General features: G+C 43.0%; 1 pseudogene; it reads right to left on the bottom strand.

The window, feature by feature from the left end:
• Nucleotides 1-5,779: 5,779 nt before the first annotated feature.
• Nucleotides 5,780-25,201, bottom strand: LOC147917911 (uncharacterized; annotated as a pseudogene).

Below are 25,201 nucleotides of genomic sequence, written 5' to 3' on the forward strand. Positions count from 1 at the left end.
GGACCTCAGCCTTAGCGTCAGCCCATGGGTCCCAAACCCACATTCCTGGGGAGTGGAAAGAAGAATCGGTACTATTTCAGGCCCTTTCAAGTCTTCTGTTTCTCAGAGAATGACCCCAGAGGTCCAAAGATGGGAGTTGCATTCTTAGGAAAACAGCTTCAGCTGTTCCTCTGTCCTGATTAGTGGCACTTTGTGGTTAGAATGGATGAGGCCACACGCGTTGGTGGGGCTGATGTGGGGTGTGAACGGTGAAGCTTGTGGGAAGGTCTGAATTGCCGTCTCCAGACTCCTATGCTGACCCTCATCCTCCTACAACCATGCTGTCCTCACACTCTAGATCAGTTCCTCATTGCTCGTTTACATCTCTCTTTCTAGAGTGACAGTTCCCTCTCCCCATTCCTTGCTGCCATTCCTGCCTGTTGAAATACTACCATCCTGCCGAAACCTCCCTTCTAAATCACGTTACATGGATCCTGCCTGGTTCCCAAAGGTTTGGAAATGGTCGTTCCTACATTTAACTTTTTCGAATACCTTGGACATAACTAAGGCCACTGCCACAGTCTGCTCTGGATTAGTAATGAATCTTCTCTACTGGACTAACCTGGGGCTCCCTCAGGAGGGTGTTGAGGTTGTAGGAGGCCAGGATCAACAAGACAAGCACCTCTCTCTGTGAAGGGTCTTGGCCACCTTTCCTCCCACAACGGCTCAGCAGACTGAGGCCATGAGCACAGAGGCACTGAAGGTCTTTCTGGTGGTGGGTCAACATGGAAGCAAGGATGGACATGATGACCTCCTGTGACCCTGCCAATGACCTCTCCTGACTCTCCCTGGACCAGAGATCTGAAGTGGGGACTTCCTCACCCCACCTCCAGCCTCACATGGCTTGAGGACCTCATGAAGCCTGCACTGAGGTATGCGAGAGCTTCTCCCTCCATGGGGGTCCTCACCTCCTCAAAGCCTCAGCCTCCTGCCTTGGATCCCAGCTCTTGGGTCATGATGGTCTCACTGATACTTTGAACTGTGGTATCTGATATGCTGGTCTAGATTTCTGGTCTCTTCGTTCCCTTCCCAGCTCGGCTCAGCTCAGCTGCTTCATCCCTGACCTCAGAAAGCAAAGTTCTGAGCTATAGGCTTGAGCATTATGAAGCAATGCTAGGAGCCTGCTGAATGGTGCATGGATAAGGGAAGAGTAGGTGGATTCATAATAAGGCTGTTTCTGACATCTTTTCCCTTAGGCTGAGCAGAAAGCTGAGAGAGAAAAAGATGACATCTCCTCACTGGCATCCCAGGTGACTGGTTATGGTTGGGTGTCAATGTCCATCAATCTAGGAGCAGTGACCACCCATTAACCCTTCCCATCCCATCTAAAGCAGGGAATGAAAAAAAGGAAGGGAACTGGGATTTCCAAGCCTACAGCGAACAAGGTTTTGTCCTTTGTTATTAGTGTCACTGAGCTGATTCCAACTCCTAGAGACCTTATGTACGGCAGAGCTGAACTCTGCCTGGTCTTCTTGCACCATCCTCTCATCTTCTGGCACTGTATCAGGCAATGCTCCACTGCTATTCATGTTGTTTTTGTGGCCATTTTTTGGGTGTAGGTGGCCTGGTCCTTCTTCCTAGTCTGTCTTAGTCTGGAAGACCTGCTGAAACTTGCCCACCATGGGTGACCATGCTGGTATTTGATATGCTGGTGACATAGCTCTCACCATCACAGCAACACATAGCCACCGCAGTATGACAACCGACAGACAGCTGGTGTGGTTCTGTGACATGAAAACAAACTTGGGCCACAGTGGGTAGAGCGCTGAATCTTAAGCACTAGACCAACAGGACTGGCATCTTTTTCCTAGGAATTTTACTAATATTATTTCTTCTAATTCTTTCAAGAACTCTCTACAGTAGATATTATTATGCCCATTTTGCAGAATACGTAACCAATGTTCCAGACTAGCTGGTTGTAGAGCAAAGCTTTAAATCTAACTCTGGATGATTCCAGCATTCATATCTTACCCTTTACCACATGGTTGTTGAAGAACTTGGAATCTTGGAATATTCTGATGGCAATATCCTCCATTTGTTCCTCTCCCAAGGATCCTGGTCTCCTGAATCAGATGTCCCAACTTGGGATGAGGTAATCTTGATGATGGATGAAGCAGCTGATGGTTGAAAGAGAAATTGTTCCTTGAGTGGACAATGGGGCCTTGGTGGGTGGAAGACATGGAATGAGAGACCTTGAACTCTGGCGCAGATGAGATGAAGTGTTGCTTTTCCCTCTTCAGTCTTGTGGGAGATCTTTGCTCTCATATAAGATGTTTTGTGTATTTCAGTATCCCCATCCTCAAAGCAGCTCCCTTGGGCATTATTATTCCTAACTTCATTCAATAGGTTTTACATAAGTTTCTCATTTAGACCTTCAACAAATCTACAAGGCAGAAATCGCCATTGTACTGATGGAAAAATAAAATCCAGAGATGTTAACTACCTCACAAAAGTTCTCCCGAGTGTAAGTGATGTAGGAACGATTTGGTTCCACAGGAGATCATAATTTCACTCATTTTGCCTCTTCTCCCTGATCCAAGACGTACAACCAGTTACCATCTTCCATTGGGTTATCTTTCATAATGCATCTTGTATTCCATCCTCCTCTCATTTTCTTTTATTCCTACCTTCCACTTGCAGCTGCACCATTTTTACATTTCCGCCAGCAATGTATGAGGATTTCTCCACATCCTCTCCAACTCTTACTATTTTTTGATTACAGTCATCGCAGTTTAAGTGAAGTTGTATCTCATTGTGGTTATGAATTGTATTTCTTTAATGATTAATGATGTTAAACATCTTTTCATGTGACTATTGACCATTTGTATACCTTATTTGAAGAAATTTCTTTCTCTCAAATTTTCTCTTGTGACGCATTGCCTCCACGCCTCCTTTGAATCTGCTCTTGTCCAGGTCATCGGGAAACTCCAAGTTGTCGAATCCAATGGTCAATTCTCAGTCCTCATTTCCGGTGAACTCTCAGCAACAATGGACCTTTACTTCCTTGAAACACTGTCTTCACCTTGCATTCCCCACTCACCATTCTTTTCCTCCTACTCAATAGTTGCACCTTAGTTTCCTTTATCAGTTTCTTTCCCATCTCTCCAAGCTCTAAGTTTTGGAATATCCCAGGGTTCATACCCAGACCACCCAGACCTCTCTTCACTATCTACACTCATTCCCTTTCTAATGTTATGGCCATGCACTAATCCCCGGAACCTGTGACCATACAACATTATGTGGCAAAAGGGACCTACAAGTGTGATCCCTCCCCTGGACTCCACATTATAAATTTCCAACTGTTTCCCTGACATCTCCACTTGCATATATAACAGGCATCTCCAGCTTGACATGTCTAAATTCAAACTCCCCAAACATGCTGCCCATACAGTTTCCCAGCCCAAAAAATGTCACCTCAATTTTTCCATTTGTTCTGGCCAAAAACCTGGGTGTCATCCTTGACTTCACTCTTTTTCTCATACCCCACACTCTATCAGCAAATATTTATATCACTTCATTCAGTAAACATATTCATAACAAAAATACCTGTCGCCACCCCCCTTGTCCAAGGACGATCATTTCTCACATGTATTATTGCAGTAGCCTCAGTCTCCCTACTTTTGTCTTCATCCCTTAATATCTGTTATCAAAATGTCATCCATAGTGATCTTTTCAATACCTAAATTGCATCCCACTACTCCTTAGCTCAGAACTCCCCCATGGGTCTACTTTATCTGCAAGGCCCTGTACCGTCTGACCTTATCTCTCGTGCTCCCTCCTCCCTTAACTCAATCTAGGACACTGGGCTTTTTTCCTTACCTTCAATACACCACGCATGCTCCTGCCTCAAGGCCTTTGCTCTGCCTAGAATTCTCTCCCTCCAGGTATCTGCATGTCTCATTTCCTGACCTCCTTCAGGTCTGTGCAAATGTTATCTTCTCAGTAAGGTCTACCCTGACCTGCCTATGTAAAGTTGCATACTCCTCCAGGTGCCATCCTCTCCCCTCCATGCTCTATTTTTCTTTATAGTACTTCTAAAGGTTATGACTCAGGGTGCATTTAATCTGGGCTATAGTTAAAGACAAATGGGAATTGAGGCCTCGAAGTATAAACGGCAAATCCTATTATGCAAATACCATTATTATTCCCAGATAACTGCAACACTGATACGTTAATGAACTTGCTCCAGGTAACATAACTAGTAAGTGGCAGAGCTGGGATTAAATTTTGGAGTTGGATTCTAAAGCCCCTGCTCTTGACAACTATATACTGTTAAATAAGTATAGTTTATCCACATAATGGAATACTATAGATGTAATAAGAAAGATGAATTACATCTTTATGTATTTAATTGGGAAATTGTCCCTGAGATACTAAATGAGTTATGGGACAGAATGTATAGTATTATCCTGTATTACAAATATGTATAAACAAGTGCTTATGTCGGCATAAAGGAATTCTAAAAGCTGATATGTCAAGAAGTTAACAGTGGTTATCTTCTGGAATGTGTCTCTTTTGCTGTATCATCAGATTCTCTATAACACTTATCAGAAAAAAGATATCTATTAAAGTTTTTGAACAGGGCAGTGACATGAGCAGAGCTGTGTTTCAGATAGATAAAGCCACATATGTGCAAACAGGAAGCGTATCATCTTGGAAACTCATTAAAGTATTTATACTCATTTTCACTTTCTATTGTGTTGAATTGAGCCTTCAGAATCTTTGTTGAAGTAATCCCAAATATTTCTGAATCTATCTAAACAGTAAAGGCAAAGTGACAATTTTGGTCTAATTGATTCAAATGGACACTCCTCATGACCCAAATCACAAACCTGGCTGTTCATCAGATTAACTGGAGAGCTTTTAAGATCAGGAGCTTGGACCATATCCCCAAACTGAGTATCATCTGTATTTTGCAAAACCCAATAGGTGATTCTGATACATGATCAGAGTTGAGAACTAAAACCTTTGGTCTACATGGAGTCTTCATAAAATTCAAATGGTAATATACATGGCACGGAGAGACTGAAAGTTTGTCTTCCAAGATGGTTCTCGGTGTGTGCTCAAGACATAGTGCAAAAAATGTCAGTTGAGTGAAAGCATGAGTGAATGATGAAACCCCACAGGATCAGAATTCCTTTGATGTGTTCACCAAGGTTCAGACTCTGACACACAGATTCTGAGACTGAGCCCAGAAGCTCCAATTTATCCATTGCCCTGTGTGATTTGCCTCGGGGTTGCAAAATCTTGCTAACAAATGTCAAAAGACACTGATAGACAAACCCAGAATGCTGCTTTATTAATTTACAGTAAGAAGCACACTTGCTAACTGGGCTGGATAGTCCTGTGAGCCTGACCAGTGTGTCTGGATAGTCCTGTGAGCCTGACCAGTGTGTCGTCTCCACAGGCCACATGGGAAATAAGGTGTCACTGGGATGCTCAGGGAGCCTAAGTCAGGGCAGGTGAGTAGATGCTGCTGGTGTGGATGTGAATAGCTTTCTAGTCTGAGCTCTTCGTCTCCATAGTAGGATGTACCTGCCCGGGGCCTGGGATTCTGCTGCCAGTCTGACAGAACTTCACTTGTCTCTGTCACTCACCTCTCTTTATATACCATTTCTTGTTAACCCTCCTTTGGATTCACATGTTTTCCTTTGGTCATATTCATTTGTGAGTTTAAGTCCTGCCTTGGTCTCTGATCTGGAATCTCTATAACTCTCCTGTGATCCAGGTATGTGATGTTTTATTTAATCTCTAAAGACCAAAAAAACAAACAAAAAAATACCCACACTTATTTCTCTCATTTCAAGTCATAGTGGAGGGAGTGGAGAGAGAGGACACCCCCTCAGTACACCACATACCACCAGCTGAATCGCTAAAACGCTTTTGCAAACAGGCCCAAAAGGAAAAGCCATGAAATGATAACGGGATTCCATAGCACTCAGGGCCAGAATCTTCATCTAATTTATCACTTAGCCTTTCAGTAAGATCCTCTCATATTCAAAACAGCAAAACAACAATAACAACTAGAAAAAAATAAGGGAATATAGTATGCAATTAATGTCTATTCAATTTAAAAATCTTCATGAAATGGACAATATCTAGAAAATGATAAATTGATAAAATTGATTTAAATGTGTGTATAAACCTCAAAAAGTCAACACAGAATATATTGTAAAACTTATATAAGTATTTCTCTTTAAGGGCAAAGGAGCCACACGCTATTATAGGTAGATTCCTTCAAATCTTAAAAAATAACAAATTTCTGTGCTAACAAATATGTTTTAAAACTTGGCAAAATATAGAAAGCATCCATTTATGACTTAGAAAATTTGACAAAGCACAAGAAAAGAAATAAGGTCTAGGTTGTGATGGTGCTCAGGGCAAGCTGCCCCAGGAAGCACCACTCTGGTATGCGGATTATTTCGAGCTGAAGACAATAAGGATATTTGACCTCCCCCACTAACTGCCTAGAGAATCTGGCATGGTGGCTCATTCCTGGAACAGATCTTCTATCATGATGGCTATAAAGATAATGTAAAATAGATGTTGCAATGGGAGGGGCACCAAGCCCCTGTTATCAAAAAACTCTATCTCTCCCTGACCAAATTATCAATAGATGACCCTGAAAAGAATTGTCCTTCTGCTCTCTGAAGTCCCAGGCCACTACCCACCCCCAACACGTTCCTTCGCCTTTACCTGCAATACTTAAGAAAGCAGCTTAGACAGAGGGACGTGTTGCTCATTTCTGAGTTTCTCCCATGTATACATGTTATTAAACTTGGTATTATTTTCTCCTGCTAACCTGTCTTGTTGATTATTTGGCCAGCCAGAAGAACCTTAAGGGAAAGGGCAGAGGGAGATTCTCCCTCTTCCCCCTGCAGTTGCTTGGGAACTTCTCACTTCTCTTCTGCTGGAAACCCTTCTTGTGAGCTGAACTCTCAGGTTCCCAAAAAGCCTGAAGAGCGAAGCCCTTTGCCAGTGTTGTCCACAGTACTGGGAATAAGAATAGAGTTCTAGTCCCTGTTAGGTCAGAAAGAGAGCAGAGAGGGAGAGGTTTCTGGGTGACGGATCCTGGACTGGCCACACTCCCTTCTGTGGGCTGGCTCATTGTAGGCACTCTCCTCCAACCTGATGGTTCTGGGGAAACTGGAACTTTGGGGTTTGGAATAATACTACATGATTTTTCCGCAGAGAATTTCCTAGAATCTAAGAATGTCCATGTTGGAAGCAAACTCACTGTGAAGTTCTGTTCCATCCTGCATTTTATAACAACACACCATGTGACTTTGCCTGTGGTTACATTCCACCAGTGACAGGGACCTCACTGTGTCCCAGACCATCTATTCTATTTTTGGATGATTGTGACTACAGAAATCTCTCCTCTAACATTGAGTCAAAACCTGCCTTTCTTTATCTTCTAGTTCCCGTCTTGGTCACTTATTGCAAATATGGTTACTTGTCCACTCAATGGCCATTTGAGTGGGATTTAGAGCAGAGCAGCGAGAAACATCAGTGCCTGGACAGCTGTTCTTTGCTCTTCTTAAAAGCCTCGATTCCATCCATCTCCCATAGTTTCCTGGGTCACATGCGAACCTTTACTGTCTCTGCTTTATCTCACCTGGTATTGCCCCAAGGGCTGAAGATGTTGTATATCACATTTCCTGGGGATGGTAAGCACCAACCTACTGCACCCCCAATCTACAGGGAAAGGAGTGTCTCAGGAGCTGGGCACACTCACCTTTCTGGGCACTTTCTTGATCCCAACAGATTTCCACGATGTCACTGGTGGCAGTTTTGTGGTCCACATGGTTGGTGACCACAAAGGTGAGGCAGATGTTGGGCTGGCTTAGGGGCTGCCTCACAGCCAGGGTCCAGGTGTTGGGGGATTGTCCTGGTGTCCCTCTCTGCTCCAGGTGGCTGAAGAGGTCCTTACTCTCCCAAGTCATGTTCAGGTCCTCTGTGGCTCCCATGGCTCTGATTCCTCGGTGACATTGCTCCAGTCTGGTGTGATGGATGATGACTCAACCGGCATCTAGGGAATAGCCACTGGTTCTGGGGCAAAAAGGGACAAAATCATTATAATTGCATTTTTAGAACACATTATTCATACATTGCTTCATTTGTTCCACAGTGCTTTGCTGGGAAGGCAGCGCACTTCACAGCTAGAGAAACTGAGGCTTAAAGAGGTGTAACAGTTTGTTCAAAGTCATATAACAAGAAAGGGATAAAGAATCTCAGTTTCAAGAAGGGAAAGCAGGCAGTCTATGAATTCTCTCCACCACTCACACCCCCAGCCCTCATCACACAGCTAAAATCACACCTGCTTGCCCTCCACACACATGATCAGATCCTTCACAACCCCCAGAGCATGTGGAGGCTCTAATCAAACTTCTTGGTCAAATACCTGCCATATGCAGAATTTTCAAAGAAGGTTCTGGAAACTGCTTTAAGACTGTTAATGCTCTCTCACTGAAACTGCAGACAGAAATGTTAGGATCTGGAGATAAGGGGGAAGAGAATTTCTTTGGAGAGAATTGTACTGTTGTGAGTGCCCCCCTAACTGGATGGGTGCCTGCCCCTCACCTCAAACATGGTGAAAGGGGCTTCAATGAGACCATTCAGAGAACTGTGGCTGTGTCCCCTGCATCTTGGGGATGCACTGGACAGGTGGCTGATTTACACCTGATAAACCCAATCGGAGAGATGCTGCTGAAACAGCCTATAGTAAAGTATTGGCTGCCAAGTGAAAGAAATTACATTGGCATTAGTGAGTCAAATGTACATGCTTTTCATCAACTAGACTTAGGATCTTGAAAGAACTTTGACAACAGGGCCATCTGGGGCCAGAGAGCCCCAACAGAGAGAGACTGTGTGGAAATGGACCAGCCAAGACCAGAGGCCAAAGAGAAAGACATAAGTGGCCATCCTGTGCATTACCTATGACAAGGCAGGCGAGATATCCCAGCATGACAGAGGAGGGGTATCCAAGGAACCTATGAAAAATGCCCATGAGAAAGAGAATCAGCCTAAACACTATCACACCCAGAGAACCCAACTGCTTGACCTCCACAGCAGGAGGAGTCAAAGAAGGCCTTTCCTGAACCTCCGACCTCCATCCCCTGGACTGCTCCTCTCTCCCTCCCCGACCTTGTGGAGGTGGGGAGAGAGCTCAGCCATTTTGCTGTTCTCTATAATCCTTGTGGGCCTTTGCCAAGGAAATTTGCTCTGGTCTCTAGGGCGCATTCTCTGCCTCTGCTGCATCTGCTGCTGATGTGACTCTTCCTGCTTGTCTTGGGCCAGTGCAGGTGATGCTGCTGACATCCTTGGTCCCTGTCACAGCCTCCCATTATGAGGCCCATGCACTAGGACTTCCCTTATTCTGACCTGAGACAATTTCTGGCCTTCTCAGTACTCTCTCCCCTCTAGTAGCTCATGAGAACTTCTGAATCTCGCCAACATGGAACCCAGCCTGAGGAAACTTGTAGCCCTTCTAGAGGCCTTTTTCTGTGTAAACATACCATGTCCTGATTTCTACTAAACAGGGCTCCCTGGGAGGAGGCACTCCCTTCCCAGAGAAGTAGTAAGTGGGACCCAGGTTCCTTCCCTTTTGTGTTCCTGCTCATCCTACCTGGAGTTCCCATCCCCTGGCTTGCTCCCACCCTGCCCCACAGCTCACTGCTGTTGAGCCCCTAGGGAATAGTATATCACGTCCTCTCCAAATTTTAATCAAATTCTCATCCTTAATGCATTTCTTCAGTGCTTACTTAACTCCAGAAATATATATAAAACCCCTCTCCTGTCTTACCTGCCATGATTTTAGTTTGTGACTTGCTGAAAGAAATCTATGCTCTGCACCTACAGGTTTTAGTTTTTGGAACACACAAATATCTTTTTTCAATCAATAAAATATGGCTCTTGCCTATTTTCGAAGTAAAAAGATGGACACAGAGTTCCACATTCTCAGTGGGCTTCTAGCCTCTGCCTGAAGCAATGGCTGCCTCGGCACCAAGAGTGGAGGTTTGTGGGCAACAGGGATCACAGTTGTGGAAAAACTCCTAGAAAACCTCCAGACAAGAAGGCCCTTGAACTGGCGCTGAGCCCCTCCTCACAATCTGACCACACAATAACACTTGATAAAAGTATAATAAAAATGTTTAACAATGTATCTCAGGTCTAGAAACTCCAGTTATAGAAAGCAGAGGGAACTAAAGAGGTGCTAAAGGGAGGAATGGGATTGGAATTTCTCGTGTCCCAAGGGGTTATTAGGACCAGACATAAATCTCAGAGGCCCATGTCATACGTCCCTCAGCAGGGACCAGTCTGTGTGTGGCTTTGTGCCTGTAGGGATGCTGCAAGAAGGGGCTCAGGTGAATACAGGCTGAAAGAGTTCCCGTCTTCTGTCCTGGGACATCAGCCCAGGGGGTGCCACCTGCTCTGGACCATGAGAGGAATCTGTGAGAAACTGGAATCCAGACTTGCACTGTGCAGGGTGTGGGTGTGAATTATCACTATGTACTGGAACTCTGAGCCCAGAAACTAACTCCAAAATGGGTTAAACCCATACAGCCCAGCAGAGTGAACACCGAACAGAGTGGAGAGGAGCATTCCACTGCCCAGGGCACGTGTGTGCACTAATGGTTTGAAGAGATTAGGGAAGGAATCAAACCTATGGTGTAAAACCAAAACATTTTGAAGAAAGAACAGGCAAAATGTAATGGGGAAAAGTAGAAATTTTGAGCAAGCAAGCAGGTAAAAGACATTAGTGAATCTAAATAAGTATTGATGGTAAATACATATCCATAATCAGATAGTGTTTCAAGCTCATCTGCAGATCTGCTGCAGGGAAGTGTCTGTGTGAGTCAGTCCAGGGGGTCATAACCTTGAGAGTCTGTGCCTGTCTGGAGTGGCCTCCTTGACTGACTGTTACACTAAGGGCCGCAGTGTGATCCTGCTGCCTCCAATCCACAGGACAGCAGGTTCTCCAGCCTCAGTGGTGGAAGCAGAGGGTTGGCTAACCCCAGACACCTTACTCTTGACTTGGGCTGCCCCAGTTTCCCCCAAGCTTCTCTTAATCCTTCCCTGTGTACATCGTTTTCATTGACCACATCAATTGTATCATCCTCTGCATTCATTTTCTCCTCGATTAATTGATTACTTAGTCTGATTCTCTCAGATCCTCATTTGGCACTGGCTTTGCCTGTGACAGGGGCAGTTCTCCACCTAAACAAAATGTGTTACAGCATTAGTGCACACAATAGACAATGACAAAATTTTACAATAGTCAGAGGTAGAAAAGACAGATCATCTACAGAGAAATGACAGGGCAATGACAGAACAGCTGTAATGTATGATGTATAATATACTCAAAGATTTCTGAGAAAATAATTGTCAACTTTGAATTGTATGCTTAACTGAATTATCATTCAAGATAAAGGGCAAAATAAAGACATCACTAATCAGACGAAAACTGAAAACATTTACCACCAATACCCAATCACTAAAGGACCACTTCATGAATAAGAAAAATGATCTAGAAGGGTAGTTTGAAAACAAAAAGGAATGGTGAGCAGAGAAAGTGGTAAACAGGCAGTAAATCTGGACACAGACTGCATAGAAATCATGAGAATTTATAAATGTGGTAGAGAAAATTCGTAATAAAAATATTGGATAACAATAACATTTAAGACAAGAGAGATATGAGAAGAGGGAAAGTGCTCCAAGTTTGTTTTCATTTAATGAAGTGAGTAGAGATATTGGTTTAGAGTTTGAATTGTATATGTATCTTAAAAGTTAATTAAAATCTCTAATTGAAAAGAAACAGTGTATAACTTCCAAAAAAGTGGCAGAAAAAATGGAGCAAAAAATTTACAATACACCTAATTACTTGAAAGAAGAAGAAAAGCACAGACAAAACAGAAGAAAAAGAAGGATTTAATAATACGATAGAATTAATGCTGTACACATCAGTAATCACAGTATCTTAAATGGAGAAACACCTCAGCAATTAGACATGGACAAGCATAGATTGCATAGAAAACTCCATCCAGCTACAAAGTATTTACAAGAGACATTATTATGGAGAAAGAGGGTTATATAACAATTCTACATATACTGGCAATGTATGAAAATGCTTTTGATAACATAACCTCATGATATATGATGCAAAATTGACGGAAATGAATGGAGAAAAAGTCAAATCCATTGTCACAGTAGGAGAGGTTAATACAAGTCTCTCCGTAATCGAAAAAGCATACAGACAAGAATTACTAAGGAGAGAGATTTGAACAACACAATTGATAATTCGGTTTAATAAATAAATACCAAGCCTGATACCCAATAATGAGAGAATGAATATTATTTTCAAGTACACAGGGAACATTGATAAAATTTGACTACATACGAGACCACAAAGCAAATTTCAGTGAAGGAAGGAAGGAAGGAAATGAAGGAAAGATGGAAAGAGAGAAAAGAAACCAAGCACTTGTTGGAATTTGTCATTTTACAGATGAGGCAATCTGTGTCCAGAGAAGGAAAATGACTTTCTCAAAGTTACACAGGATCTGGGAAAAAGTGGAATTCGTTGTCATTTGTCCCAACCCAACCTCCACGGTACTAAATGAGCTGGACACCTTTCAGTTGAGTTTGGGCAGCCTGAGTGAACTGGAAGAGGGATCATTAGAAGGAACATCACCCCTATATTGCTCTACACTTTGGGGAGGAGTGGGTGGTGAAGGAGTGATGGTGTGGGTGGTGCTAAAGTATTTCTCCTTACCATTCTTAAAATCCTTAACCCTTTCCTGGACATCTCTTCAGGAAGAGAAAGGCAGAAGGGAAGGTGGAAACCTGAGAGTGAGCTCAATTCACACTACAATTTCCCGGAGATGCAGTAAGCTGCCAGTGAGGAGTGGTCCTTCTCTTATAGGGACCCCCTCACCATAGCAATAACAGCATTTACTGAATGTGTCCCTGTGCCTGCTGGCAGGAGCTGGAGAAGAAAGGGTCCATGCCATTGTGGGCTCCAGACAGAGACATAGAGGCAGAGGAGACAGCATAAAGAAATGGAATTGGGTTTGATCCATAAGTTGAGATGGAACTACTAATGTAGGTGTGATCGTGGGGAAGGGTCAAAAAATGGACAAAATTTTAATGTGTGGACAAAATGCATGAGTTTTAAATTTTGTATTATTTAAATATATGTTTAATTCACCTTGCTTACAACCACACTCTCCCCTGGCTTTTTTTCTTCTTCTTTAGGATTAGATCTTTTGTACAGCAGAGAGCTCTTGCTGCCTTTCTTCTCTTTCTAAGTCTCCTTCCTTCTTCCTCAGAGCTGGTGCTCACAATCCAGCTTCCAGGGTGGATCCTCCCCTGCAGCCTGAGGGCTGAGCCTCCTCTCTCCCTGATTCTCTCCTTTCTAAAAAGTGGGGAGTCTGGCTAGGCTGCTGTTTAACCCTCCCCTAGCCAGAAGTCCAGGCTCTGCTAACCCGTCTAAGTACTTGCTTCCCGTTTTCCAGGAGAGGGAAGTTGGAGGATGAGATTCCAGGATCTGCTCAGATCCTGGTGATTAGACAGCAGTGCTGGGAGGGAGGAGCCCTGGGGAGGGCAGGGAAAGGGTGGGAGAGCTGATGGGCAGCTCCTTGCAGGGGAGAAGCACAAGGAACAGAGAGAAGAGACTCACCCCAGGACAAGTTCACCCACCAGGGAACCTCCTTCTCTGTGAAAAGAGAGGCCCGGGGAGATCCCCTCTAAGGCCCCTCCCAGCTATGACATTCTGGGATTCCTGCCTCCACCCAGACAGAACCCTCCTGTGGCTACTTCAAGGTTTCCACTCTGTCTCTTCATCCTGTCCTGTGCTATTCCTGCGTCCTGACGGGGACTGCCGTCAGCTAGGAGACTGTTAAGGGCACCTTCAAAGAAAAGACCCCTGGTAGTCCCTGTGGTCACTTCCTCAGCCCTCCAAGGAGGGAGGGCATCCTCCTCCTCAAGCCTCCTCCATTAGACCCTCTGTTTTCTCTGTCACTGTGCTTAAGATGTGTTGTAGTAGTTTGTTACTCTGCCATAACAAAATTCCACAGATCTGGCGGCTCCAATGACAGAAATTTTTCTCACTCTTCTAGAGGCTTGCAGTGCAACATCAAAGAGTGAGGAGGTTTGGTTTCCCCTGAGGCCTCTCTCCTTGGCTTTCAGAAGGCTACTTCTCACTGGGTGCTCACATGGCCTTACCTCTGTTTGCATGCATTCCAGGCATCCCTTTTTGTCTCCAAATTTAATTTTCTTACAAGGATACCAGTCAGATTGGCTAAAGGCCTATCTTAATGGTCTCATTTTAACTTAATCACATCTTTAAAGGCCCTATCTCCAAATAGAGTCACATTCTGAGATACTAGGAATTAGGACTTGAATATACGAATTTTGTGGAAATGAAATGTAGCCCATAACATGGATCTTGGAATCAAGTGCCCTCAGTTCACCTGGTGAAGAACATCATCTCCTTCCCCACAGTGTGTGGAATCATTATCTGCAAATACGACTACATATTAGGCCACAAAGCAAATTTAAATAATCATTAAAGATTTTTAAATATTATTTAAAACTTAAGTTCAAATTGAAAATAATATTCAATATTTAATCTTCCTCTTCTAACTTTACTACAAATTGTGTAGAAATCAATAAATAAGAATTAAATAAGGCCACATTTTTGGAAATTATAAAACACACTTCTGAATAATAATAAAAATAGTGATATATATATGCATTTATGGGCTACAACAAGAGTGTTATTTAGAGAAATTTTTCAGATTTATGATTTTATATTAGAAAATAAAAAAGGCTAATAAATGAGCAAATTTTCCAATTCATAAAATGAGAATAAAGAACAAACTTGGAGCTTGTAAAAGGAATCAAATATAGGATAAAAGCAAAAAATAATGCAATTGAAATAAATATACAGTAGAGATGATCAACAAAGCCAAATCCTGGGGGCAGGGTGGGGAATTGGGGAGACGTTGTTTAGGGAACAAACATGCAAGCAGTAGATAAGTCCTGGAGGTCTGCGCACAGCATAGTTATCATAGACAACAATACTATACTGTAAACCTCAAAGTTGCTAAGAGACTTTAATTGTTCCCACAACAAAAAGTAATAATTCTATGACATGGTAGAGGTATTAGCTAACACTATGGCGGTAATCTTATTGCAATACATAAATGTATCAAATCAACATTTTACACCTTAAACTTACACAATGTTATATGTCAATTATATTTAAATTTAAAAAAAGCAAAATGCTGATTTTATGAAAAAACAAAACAGTTGGTTGATAAAACTTTGGCAAGAATGACCATAAAAATGAAAGAGAAGGCCCACAGCTGATATAATTTCTTTATAAAACATAACACAGCTATAGAGGCAGCAGAGATGAAGAAAAGAGTGACAATGCTATACTGAACACGTAAGTTAAACAGATAATTTTCTAGAAAAATACAACCTCCTAAAACAGTCTCAAGAAGAAATATAAAACCACAAAGTACTATTATTAAAAAAAAAAATTGCAACAAAAGTTACAAGTCTACACCAAAGAGAGCAAAACCTAAGATGCTGACAGTTGCAGAAGTAAATTAATTTAATTCATTCAACAGATATTAGTTGAACATCTAAAGGATACAGGTAATGTTCATCAAATTATTTCCTTTGTCTTTTCCTAGACTCTCCTGCAGTGAGGTTGGATCATGTGATCGAGTTTTGATCAAAGGAATGTGATCTTAATTCTGAGCTGAGACAGTTAAGAACTATGTGCCTCTCCCTGTGTCAGTGGCTTGAAGCAAAGGACTGCAGTATGGTAGAGCCACATGACGGAAGGAGCCTGGATCCCTGAGTCACTGCTTGAAGGTAGGGTACCAACGAGAGATGCTAACTTGTAGGAGACAGTGATGCAATTGAGAAACAAGTTTTGTTGTGTAAAATCGTGAGATTCTAGGGCTGTTTGTTACAACAGATGGTATTAGCTATCCTGATGAATGCATCCAGGTTAGGTATTCTTCTAGGGTCTTGGGATACATCTTTGTATAAAATAGAGAGAATCTGCTCTCCTGGAGCCTATATTCTAGCTAAGGGTCGTGGGAGATACACAAACATTAACACAAAAAGACATAATTATACAGTGTATTAAAAAGTTCAAGCTGATGGGGCCAGCCCCGTGGCTTAGCGGTTGACTGCGCATGCTCTGCTGCTGGCGGCCCGGTTTGGATCCAGGCGCGCACCAGGGCACCGCTTGTCCGGCCATGCTGAGGTGGTGTCCCACGTACAGCGACTGGCATGACGTGCAGCTATGATGTGCAGCTATCTACTGGGGCTTTGGGGAAGAGGAGGAGGAGGATTGGCGGTGGATGTTAGCTCAGGGCTGATCTTCCTCCCAAAAAAAAAAAAAAGTTCAAGCTGCTATGGAAAAAATAAAAAGTAGAGCAAGGTAAGGAGGTTCAGGAATTCTGGGGTGAGGTGCAGACTGGCATGCTGCTCTTTGAATAGGGTAGCCAGGGTGGGCCTCATTGAGAAGGTGACATTTTCACAAAGAGTTGAAGGAGGTGGGAGAGTCTGTCACGCTCACTTCCACCAAATGTTCTAGCAACAGATAAACTATATACTGTACAAACTATTGTGGAGAACAGAAAAAGTAGGAATGCTCTGCAATTAATTTTATGAAGCTTGTTTCAACTTGATACAATATCCAATAGTACAGGAAAGTGAAAGAAAGGAAAATTATAGCTCAACATTACTATGGGCATAAATATAAAATTCCCAAAGCAAATACCAGCAGACCAAATCTAGCAATGTTTAGAAAAGAAAATACAGCTTCATAACCAAATTGGACTTATTCTTAGAATGAAAGGATGGTTTAACTTTGGAAAAACGTACTTGGGAACAACGCCACATTATCAAGTTAAAGGAGAAGAATCACATGATTATCTCAATAGATCTAGACAAAATATTCAGTAAAGCCTATTTATGACTAAAACTCATAGAATCCAGGGATAAAGGGGCACACGTGTACAATCTACAATGGTGGATGGCAACTAGACTTTTGTTGGTGAACATGGTGCTGTGTATACAGAAGTTGAAATATAATGATGTACGCCTGAAATTTATATAATGTTATAAACTAATGTTACGTCAAAAAAGAAAAGAAAATACTCATAGAATCCAGGAATAGAAGGATGTGATGTTAGTGGAAATTTGTCAGCTACTTCTGGAAAGTGTCCTTAAGGGAAGAGGTCTGTCCTTCCTTGTCTCTTCTTCCTTCCTGCTGATTAGATTATGACGTGATGGGCAGAGCTCAAGCTGCCATTTTGGACCATAGCAACAAGATAGAAGAAACCAGGGTTTCAAAACAATGATTTATAAAGCAGCTGGGCTTCAGTAGTTGTTGCTGTGACCTGTGAAAATAACCTTTAATCTCTACAAAATAATCTGTACTTCTCACTAGTTTTCTTACTTCTATAACAATATTTAAATTAACTTCTCTGTTTTCTGAAAGAAATAGATACTTGTGAATTTTCTTTGTTAAGCTAGAAGGTGATCATTGTTACTGCTTCCTTTTCCCATGTGCATGATGAGAAAGAAACTCATAACTCCACTGAGTTTCTTATTTAGACAAAGAGTTTGAAAATCTTATTTCATTTAAATTAAAATAACTCTAATAAATGTATAATTACAAACAGATAAATGCTCTGAAGGAATAGAGCATTTAGAAACTCTTCGAGAGTTTCCAATACAGGACTCTTACTTAAGGATGAGGATTAGGGAAGGATCTCTGTGATATGGGTGCTTGATCTGAGATTTAAAAGGGTGAGTAAAATTAATTAGGGAAAGAAGAGCAAGAAGAGCTTTCTGGGGATAGAAAACAACATGTACAAAGGTCCTGTGGTGGGAGGAAACACAAAACATTTGAGAAACTGAAAAGCAGCCATTTTGATGGCAATCCAGGAGCATTACAGAGAACAGAGAAAAATGAGAGTGAGGTGGAGAGCAGGGGAGACCCTGCACGGCATTGCAGTGCATGTTAAGGATGCAACATGGAATCGCTAAGATGGGATGATATAATAATACATGCTTTTCAAAAAGATCACTTTTTCAAAAAGATCACTCTGGCTTCAGTATAGAAGATATATCAGAGGGGCCTCAAGACTATGTGGGAAACCCAATTTAGTTGACTCCTGCTGCTAATGGGAAGATGAAGAGAGATGATGGTTGGAACTAGAATAGTGGAAGTAAAGATGGAGGAAAGTGGATGAGTTCAGAGATATTTTGAAAACAAAATTGAAATTACTCACTGATATATTGGCTTTGGAGTTGAGGGAGATGAAAGTGTCAGGGATGACAGTATGGATGGTGGCATCATTCACCAGAGTGGAGAATACTTGAGGAAGACCAAGCTTAGGTACTCAATCCTGAACATATTGAGTTGCTTTTGAGACATGCAAAGGGAGCTGTCAACTCACAAGTTGGGTTTAAAAATTTAGAGCTCAAGGGTCTCTAGACCTAGAGCTCCAAAGAAGTCTGGGCTGGAGATATAAGTTAGGAAGGTATCGTACATGGATGAATTATTCAGTAAATGGTGATGGGGTAAAGGACTAAACGTGTTGGAAAAAAATAAAATTATAACTCTATATAAGTTAGAACCTATGCCAACATATATTTCAGATGGATGAAAGCTGTTATCTATAGTTGAGTATCTGAATCCCTTAGAAGTGATTTCCAAATGTACCTTCTCAGGATCCATCTCAATCTACTGAGTAAGAATTTCTGGGAATGAGGCACTTGAATGAGTGTTTTCATTGCAATTCTGGTTAAGAACCATTAGGGTAAAAAGTCATATGTAAAAATAAAATAATAGAAGTGGTAGAAGAAAATAAGTTAATATTTTTATAATCGTGGGATGGGAAATAGCTTTTGAAGCATGTCTCTAAAGCCAGAAATAATAAAGATAAGGATTCAATAGATATGAGCACAGAAAACTTACAATTTCTTATCAGCAAAGAATGGGAGAAAAAAAAGTAAAAGGAAAAAAATATATAGAAGTTTGTCACATTTACAACAGCAGCTTGATTATCTAACTGCAGAGACGTGAAGCTCTGTGCTCCATTTCCCACTCCCCTCCCACCCTAAAGGAGTGGCTATTAATTTGGGTGAATTACAGGGTATGTTTTCTAGCTGCTGTAGTTTACTTGTACAAAGAGAAATGTATGGGTTTGGCCATTGTTCTTCTCTTATTCTTGTGGCTTCTGTATCCTTTCCCCCATGTAGAAAGATCCTGAGGTCCAGGGTCAGCCTTAGAGAGGAGAAGGGTTCCATAGAAGTCAATTATATTCTGTGAAAGTGTGAGTGGAATGAAATAGTGGCTATTTACTTTTAAATTCCTTAAAATTAAATAAAACAAAAAATTCAGGTGCTGGCCCCGTGCCTTAGCGGTTAAATGCGGGCACTCCACTACTGGCAACCCGGGTTCGGATCCCAGGCACGCACTGACACCCCACTTGTCTGGCCATGCTGAGGCGGCGTCCCACATACAGCAAATAGAAGGATGTGCAACTATGACATACAACTATCTACTGGGGCTTTGCGGAGAAAAAGGGAAAAGAAGGAGGAGAATTGGCAATGGATGTTAGCTCAGGGCCGGTCTTCCTCAGCAAAACGAGGAGGATTGACATGGATGTTAGCTCAGGGCTGATCTTCCTCACAAATAAATAAATAAATGAATGAATAAACAAACAAACAAATAAATAAATAAATAAATAAAAATTCAGTTCCTCATTCATATTACTCATATTGAAGGTGCACAAGTGGCTATTGGCTACCAAATGGGACAGCACAGATATAGAACATTTCTACCACTGTTGCAATTTCTATTCAACAACTCTGTGTTAGATAAAGTTAACATCAAAACAAATGGAGACCCCCTTGAAACTCCCTGAGTGACATTATTAGTTGCTTAATTTAGATTATTTTGCAAGACAAACTTGACCTTGGTCACTTCTTGTTTATGCTTCTGGGAATCACAAGTAAAACTGAAACTCTTCCCCAAAGTTGATGTGAGGTAACCACTGACCAATTCCCTACCATTTAAGAAAACTTTATTATTATAACTAATCACTGCAAAGAATAAGTGGTCACTACTTTCTCACTATAAAGGCTGCCTTATAACACTATACTCCTCAGCCTCCTTTTACGTTTTGGTTTACGTGCTCCTGGCTCGGGAACTGTCTTTTTGGTGTGTGCACAATGAACTTTTACTAATTTCTACTTTGGCGATTCATTGGTTTTACTTCTGTCATTTCTGAACTTTTGACAATGTTAACTGGTGATTTTTTTCATCCCTTTTAAAAATGTCTGTTTGGTATTTTTAGTTTGTAGCAGAAAGCACCTGACTTTACACTTAGAAAGATCTGAGTCTGGCTCTTGGCTCTACATGAGCTGCTTGACTTTGAACTTATTCTTAACTATAAAAATAACTTAAATTGTTGAGTCTTTTTTTAAAAAAATATAAACAGTAAATATAACATACTTTATATAGTGTTCACAGTGGGCACTTAATAAATGGTCACTATAGGGGACTGGCACGGTGGCATAGTGGTTAAGTTCACTTGCTCCTCTTCAGCAACCCAGAGTTCATGGGTTCAGATCCTGGATGCGGACCTACACACTGCTTATGAAGCCATGCTGCGGCACTGTCCCACATACAAAGTAGAGGAAGATTGGCACAGATGTTAGCTCAGGAACAATGTTCCTCCCCCTCCCCCCCAAAAAAGAAATGGTCCCACGTTATTTCTTCAGTGAAAAAAAGTTCCTTTGGTAATGGTGTTCTTAGTTGGAGACTAGTCCAAACATAATTGTTAAAGGTTGATGTAATTTTAAAGCTTTAAGCAGTTTTTTGTTTTTCTTTTTCAAAAAACGTTAACAGAGCAATATTTTGAAAATTATTGATAGGCTTTTTCTCCTTGGGTTTTCTGAATACATTGAATGCATGGATTTTACCTAGTAAACTGGAGCCAAACATGTGCCTTGAGAGATTAGGATTTGATATAGACAAAATGCAAACAACAAGAACAGGAAATATGCAGCTTCTGGCAGTCAAAATAGCAAAATAGGATATTGCAGCAAGCCATAATGTGATATGTGTGTGTGTGTGTGTGTGTGTGTGTGTGTGTGAGAAAGAGAGAGACAGAGAGAGAGAGTCAGAGAGAGAGACGGAGACAGAGAGAGTCAGAGAGAGAGAAAGAAACATAGAGAGAGAGATAGACACAGAGACAGAGAGACAGAGACAGAGGCAGACACAGAGAGAAAAGACTCTATTGGCCTAAGTTCATCACAGTGCAATGAGGAAGGAAAGAGAGAGCAGCAGCGACTGTAGAAGCCAGCTGAGGTGTCCTTGTCCACGGAAGGCCTAGTCATGTGTGAACTGGGGAGGCCAGTGTGTGGAGGGGTGTGGAGTGGACAGGTAGTGTGGGCTGTGTTGACTGAAATAAAGAGTCCAGGTAAAGGTTATTGAAAGGAAATTCGAATCCCAGGAAATCAAGGTGAGGAATTCAAATCCTAGGAAACAGCCCAACAGAGTATTCTGAAGAACTGCTCCAAGGTGTGTGAGTTTAAGTGCAGCTTATATCTCTCACAAAACAGTGTGCTAGGCGCTGGCCCTGTGGCTTAGCGGTTAAGTGCGCGCTCCGCTACTGGCGGCCCGGGTTCGGATCCCAGGCGCTCACCAACGCACCGCTTGTCAGGTCATGCTGAGGCAGCGTCCCACATACAGCAACTAGAAAGATGTGCAACTATGACATACAATTATCTACTGGGACTTTGGGGAGAAAAAGTGAAAACAAGGAGGAGGATTGGCGATAGATGTTAGCTCAGGGCCAGTCTTCCTCAGCAAAAGGAGGAGGATCGGCATGGACGTTAGCTCAGGGCTGATGTTCTTCACACACACACACACAAAAAAAAACAGTGTGCTTGCAGGGAAGAGGAAAAATACAACTATATTTCATATATGTAAAAAAAAGAGATAGAGTACATCTGCACTTTTCTCTAGATGATACATTGAAGGTAACATAAACAAGAAATTCTTGGTTATACATCAAACAAGTTCAGAGATGCTGATGTTATCTATGTGTGCAGGGAGGCAAGGGCCTAGGTCATGATTTTTTCCCTCAATCCCCAAGAAATGCAGCTGTGGATGTAGGCTAGGTACCCTTTAGCTTTTCCTGTTGCTGGTTTCTCCAGCTGGCATCTTCAATGATGAGACGAGGGGTTGCAGATCATTTGCACACAGGCTGAAGATGGCCTGCATGGCTGCTTCACAGTGCGGCATGGATTGTTATTGTACTGACTTAAAGCCTATACAGTCTGCTTGCTAGATACACCTGCTAAACCAGACAGAGGGGTACCAAAAATCTGTCCACAGCTGTCACCATCAACAGTGATATGGAAAACCTGGTTAAATTCTATTCCTCCAGTTAAGCTCAATCCTGGTACTGCCCACTGTCCTCACAAGTCAAATTGTCAATACTCAGGGACATCATGTTGGGCACATGGACCCTCTGCTCATACTTGTCCTGGAGGCTGACCCAGGTTGGAGTCTCTTCTGCCCCACTATGGACTTGCAGCGTGACTCTATAGTCTGATTCAGAGCAAAAGCCCCACAAGATCTTCTCCAGCTCAGCTCCCGGCTCTTTGATCCCATGAAACAACACAGAACCTCCTCAGATCCCCTTCAGAGGAACATGGGCTCCAGAATCCTGACCTCCAGAAGCATGTGCTCCAGAACTTTTGACCCCAGTGCTACAGATGGCTAAGGCATTGAAAACAAGAATATGAGTGTCTTCTCATTGACAACAAATGAGAAAATCTTCCTTTTTAAATTGGATCCATCTAGTCTAGCCTAGGAAGACTAGGATGATTCTAGGAAGGCAGCCGGTATAGTAAAATTAGAATAGACCTCTGTTCAAATTTCAAATGTAGTCCTGTTGACCTTGGTTTAATTCACTGGACTCAGTAAACCATAGTTTCCTCTCCTGAAAAATGGGCTCACGGTGCTTACCTCATAGCGCTGCTGCACGGGTGAAGTGAGAGAAAGCGTCCTAAGCACCCAGCGCAGCCTCTGTCCACAGGAAGAGCTAGTCGTATTCCTTTCCTTCTTGGGAGCAGTGCCCTCAACAATCCCAGGCTCACTCAGTTGCTCCGTGCTGCGGAGTCGTGACCAATGAACTGCATCCGCTCCTCCTGAGCCCTGAGCTGCCCCGTGGCCACGAACCCTGGGCCTCTTGTCATTCCTACACAACTCGAGGAGGCTTCTGTCTTAACTCTGCTCTTTGTGCCAGCCCAGAGCTGGGCCACTGGAAGTATCACAGAAGCCAAACTGCTCTTGCCTTGAAAGGAAGAATGATCCCCTGCTTTCAAGCAGGTGCAGCAATTACTTGGATTTGCCACTGCCCAACAGTGTAACCAGATTACTGAATCAGTAAGTTCTTCCTTGTCTCTGGTCTGTCTCCCATTTGCTTAAGTTAAACTCATTCCTCATTCTCACTGGGGCAGATGATAGCTCATACCGTGGCTTCGAGGCCAGCACCCTGTCAGATAGGTTCTTCCTATTTAGCAATTAATGCACCCAACCAACCACATCCTAAGAACAAGGTCCTTGGGGACACATGAAGGAGTAAGATGGGGAGCAAGTCCTAGAGATTCACATTCACATTGGTGGGGAGATATTCAATATGGAGCTACCTTGTTACAAGGCTGAATACCAGAAAGCTGTATGCAGAAAAAAAGATATAAAAAAGTTCAGAGGAGGAAGAGGTCACTTCTGGCTGGTGTAATCAGGAAAGGGTTCTTAGAGGAGGTGTTTTGTGGACTGCTTCTCCAGGGTGAAAGCATCCCAGTCCCTTCAGCTCCCCTCGAGGTGGCCCATAGGGGTCACCTTCAGGACCTACAACAGTGGTGTCAGCATAGTGCCTGTTTCTACCTTGGGTCATCCAGGTTGAGCCTCCTCCCAAACTCAAGGCTCCTCCTTCCATCTGCCCCTGCCTGTATCCCATCCCTTTCTACTGCTCATCTAGTCCAGGAAGCAGTTTCACCAGAGCCTTCACGATGCTGTCCTGTGGAGCATGCCCTGGAGGGCAGGGCAGACACCCTGACATGGCTCCATGGGACATGGACTGAGAGAAGATGGATAAGATTTGCTGCATGGGATTGGTCTCTCCAAACTAGTCATGATACATATGGCCCAGCTGGTCTCAGGACACAGTGCTCACATATCAGTACCTGGAAGGGACAGAAATCCACACTAACCCTCTCCAAGTCCCAACTCCCTCCATTATGCATCCACGGGATTCCAGGTGTCTTAGGGTCACTAATGTCTTGAGGAAGAGGAGTCCGGGCAGCCCTGCTCCTGTTCAGTGCATTGACTGAGGTGGGGGATTCTGTATGCTGAGGAAATCTTTCTGGTGTGCAGAAGCTAGATGAGGGCGCAAGTCCTGTAGTAGCCGTAAGTGCAGGAAGTAGTGACTCCAGGGTGGCAGCTGCCTCTCCCAAGAGTAACACCCAGGAGGTGGACCCCCCATCAGTCTGGCCAGGGCCTTCCAAGTGAAAGCTCTTCCTGTCCCCACTGCTCCCCAGCCCTTGTCCCAAGGTGGTGGACATGGGAGAGCAGCAGGCTTGAGGCAGAGGAGGTTCTGGCTGTGGGGTTGGTGTTACAGGAAGCCCCAGCACTGATTATGGAGTCACGTGTGTTAGGAATATGGGTCTCTCTGGAAGGACAACGCATAGGGAGGTGAAGCAGCAAAGGTGATCTGAAGCTGCTAGGGAATTTCTTTAAGTTGATGGTGGAAGCTAAGAATGACAAGGTTGTCCCCAAAGGCCGCATCCTGGGCACGGCTGTGGAAGTTGAGGCCCCCGTGCAGCTGCTACCAGAGCTCTCACTAGCAGCGGAAGAAAAGCTGATCTCCTTGGACACACTCAGTGGCAATTCTCTAAGAGAGCTAAGGCCCATCTATTATCACAGCTCTATGAAATCACCTTTCAGGCCATACACGGCCACTTTCCAGGGCATGGCATAACCTGGAGGCTGAGTAGGATCCACTCCTGTGTCCACCACCTCACAGTCCCAGAAGGTCTTGTCCAT

Source organism: Ceratotherium simum, chromosome 2 (assembly GCF_057802395.1).
Source record: "Ceratotherium simum simum isolate JZ-2026a chromosome 2, ASM5780239v1, whole genome shotgun sequence".
In the NCBI taxonomy this organism is placed as follows: domain Eukaryota; kingdom Metazoa; phylum Chordata; class Mammalia; order Perissodactyla; family Rhinocerotidae; genus Ceratotherium; species Ceratotherium simum.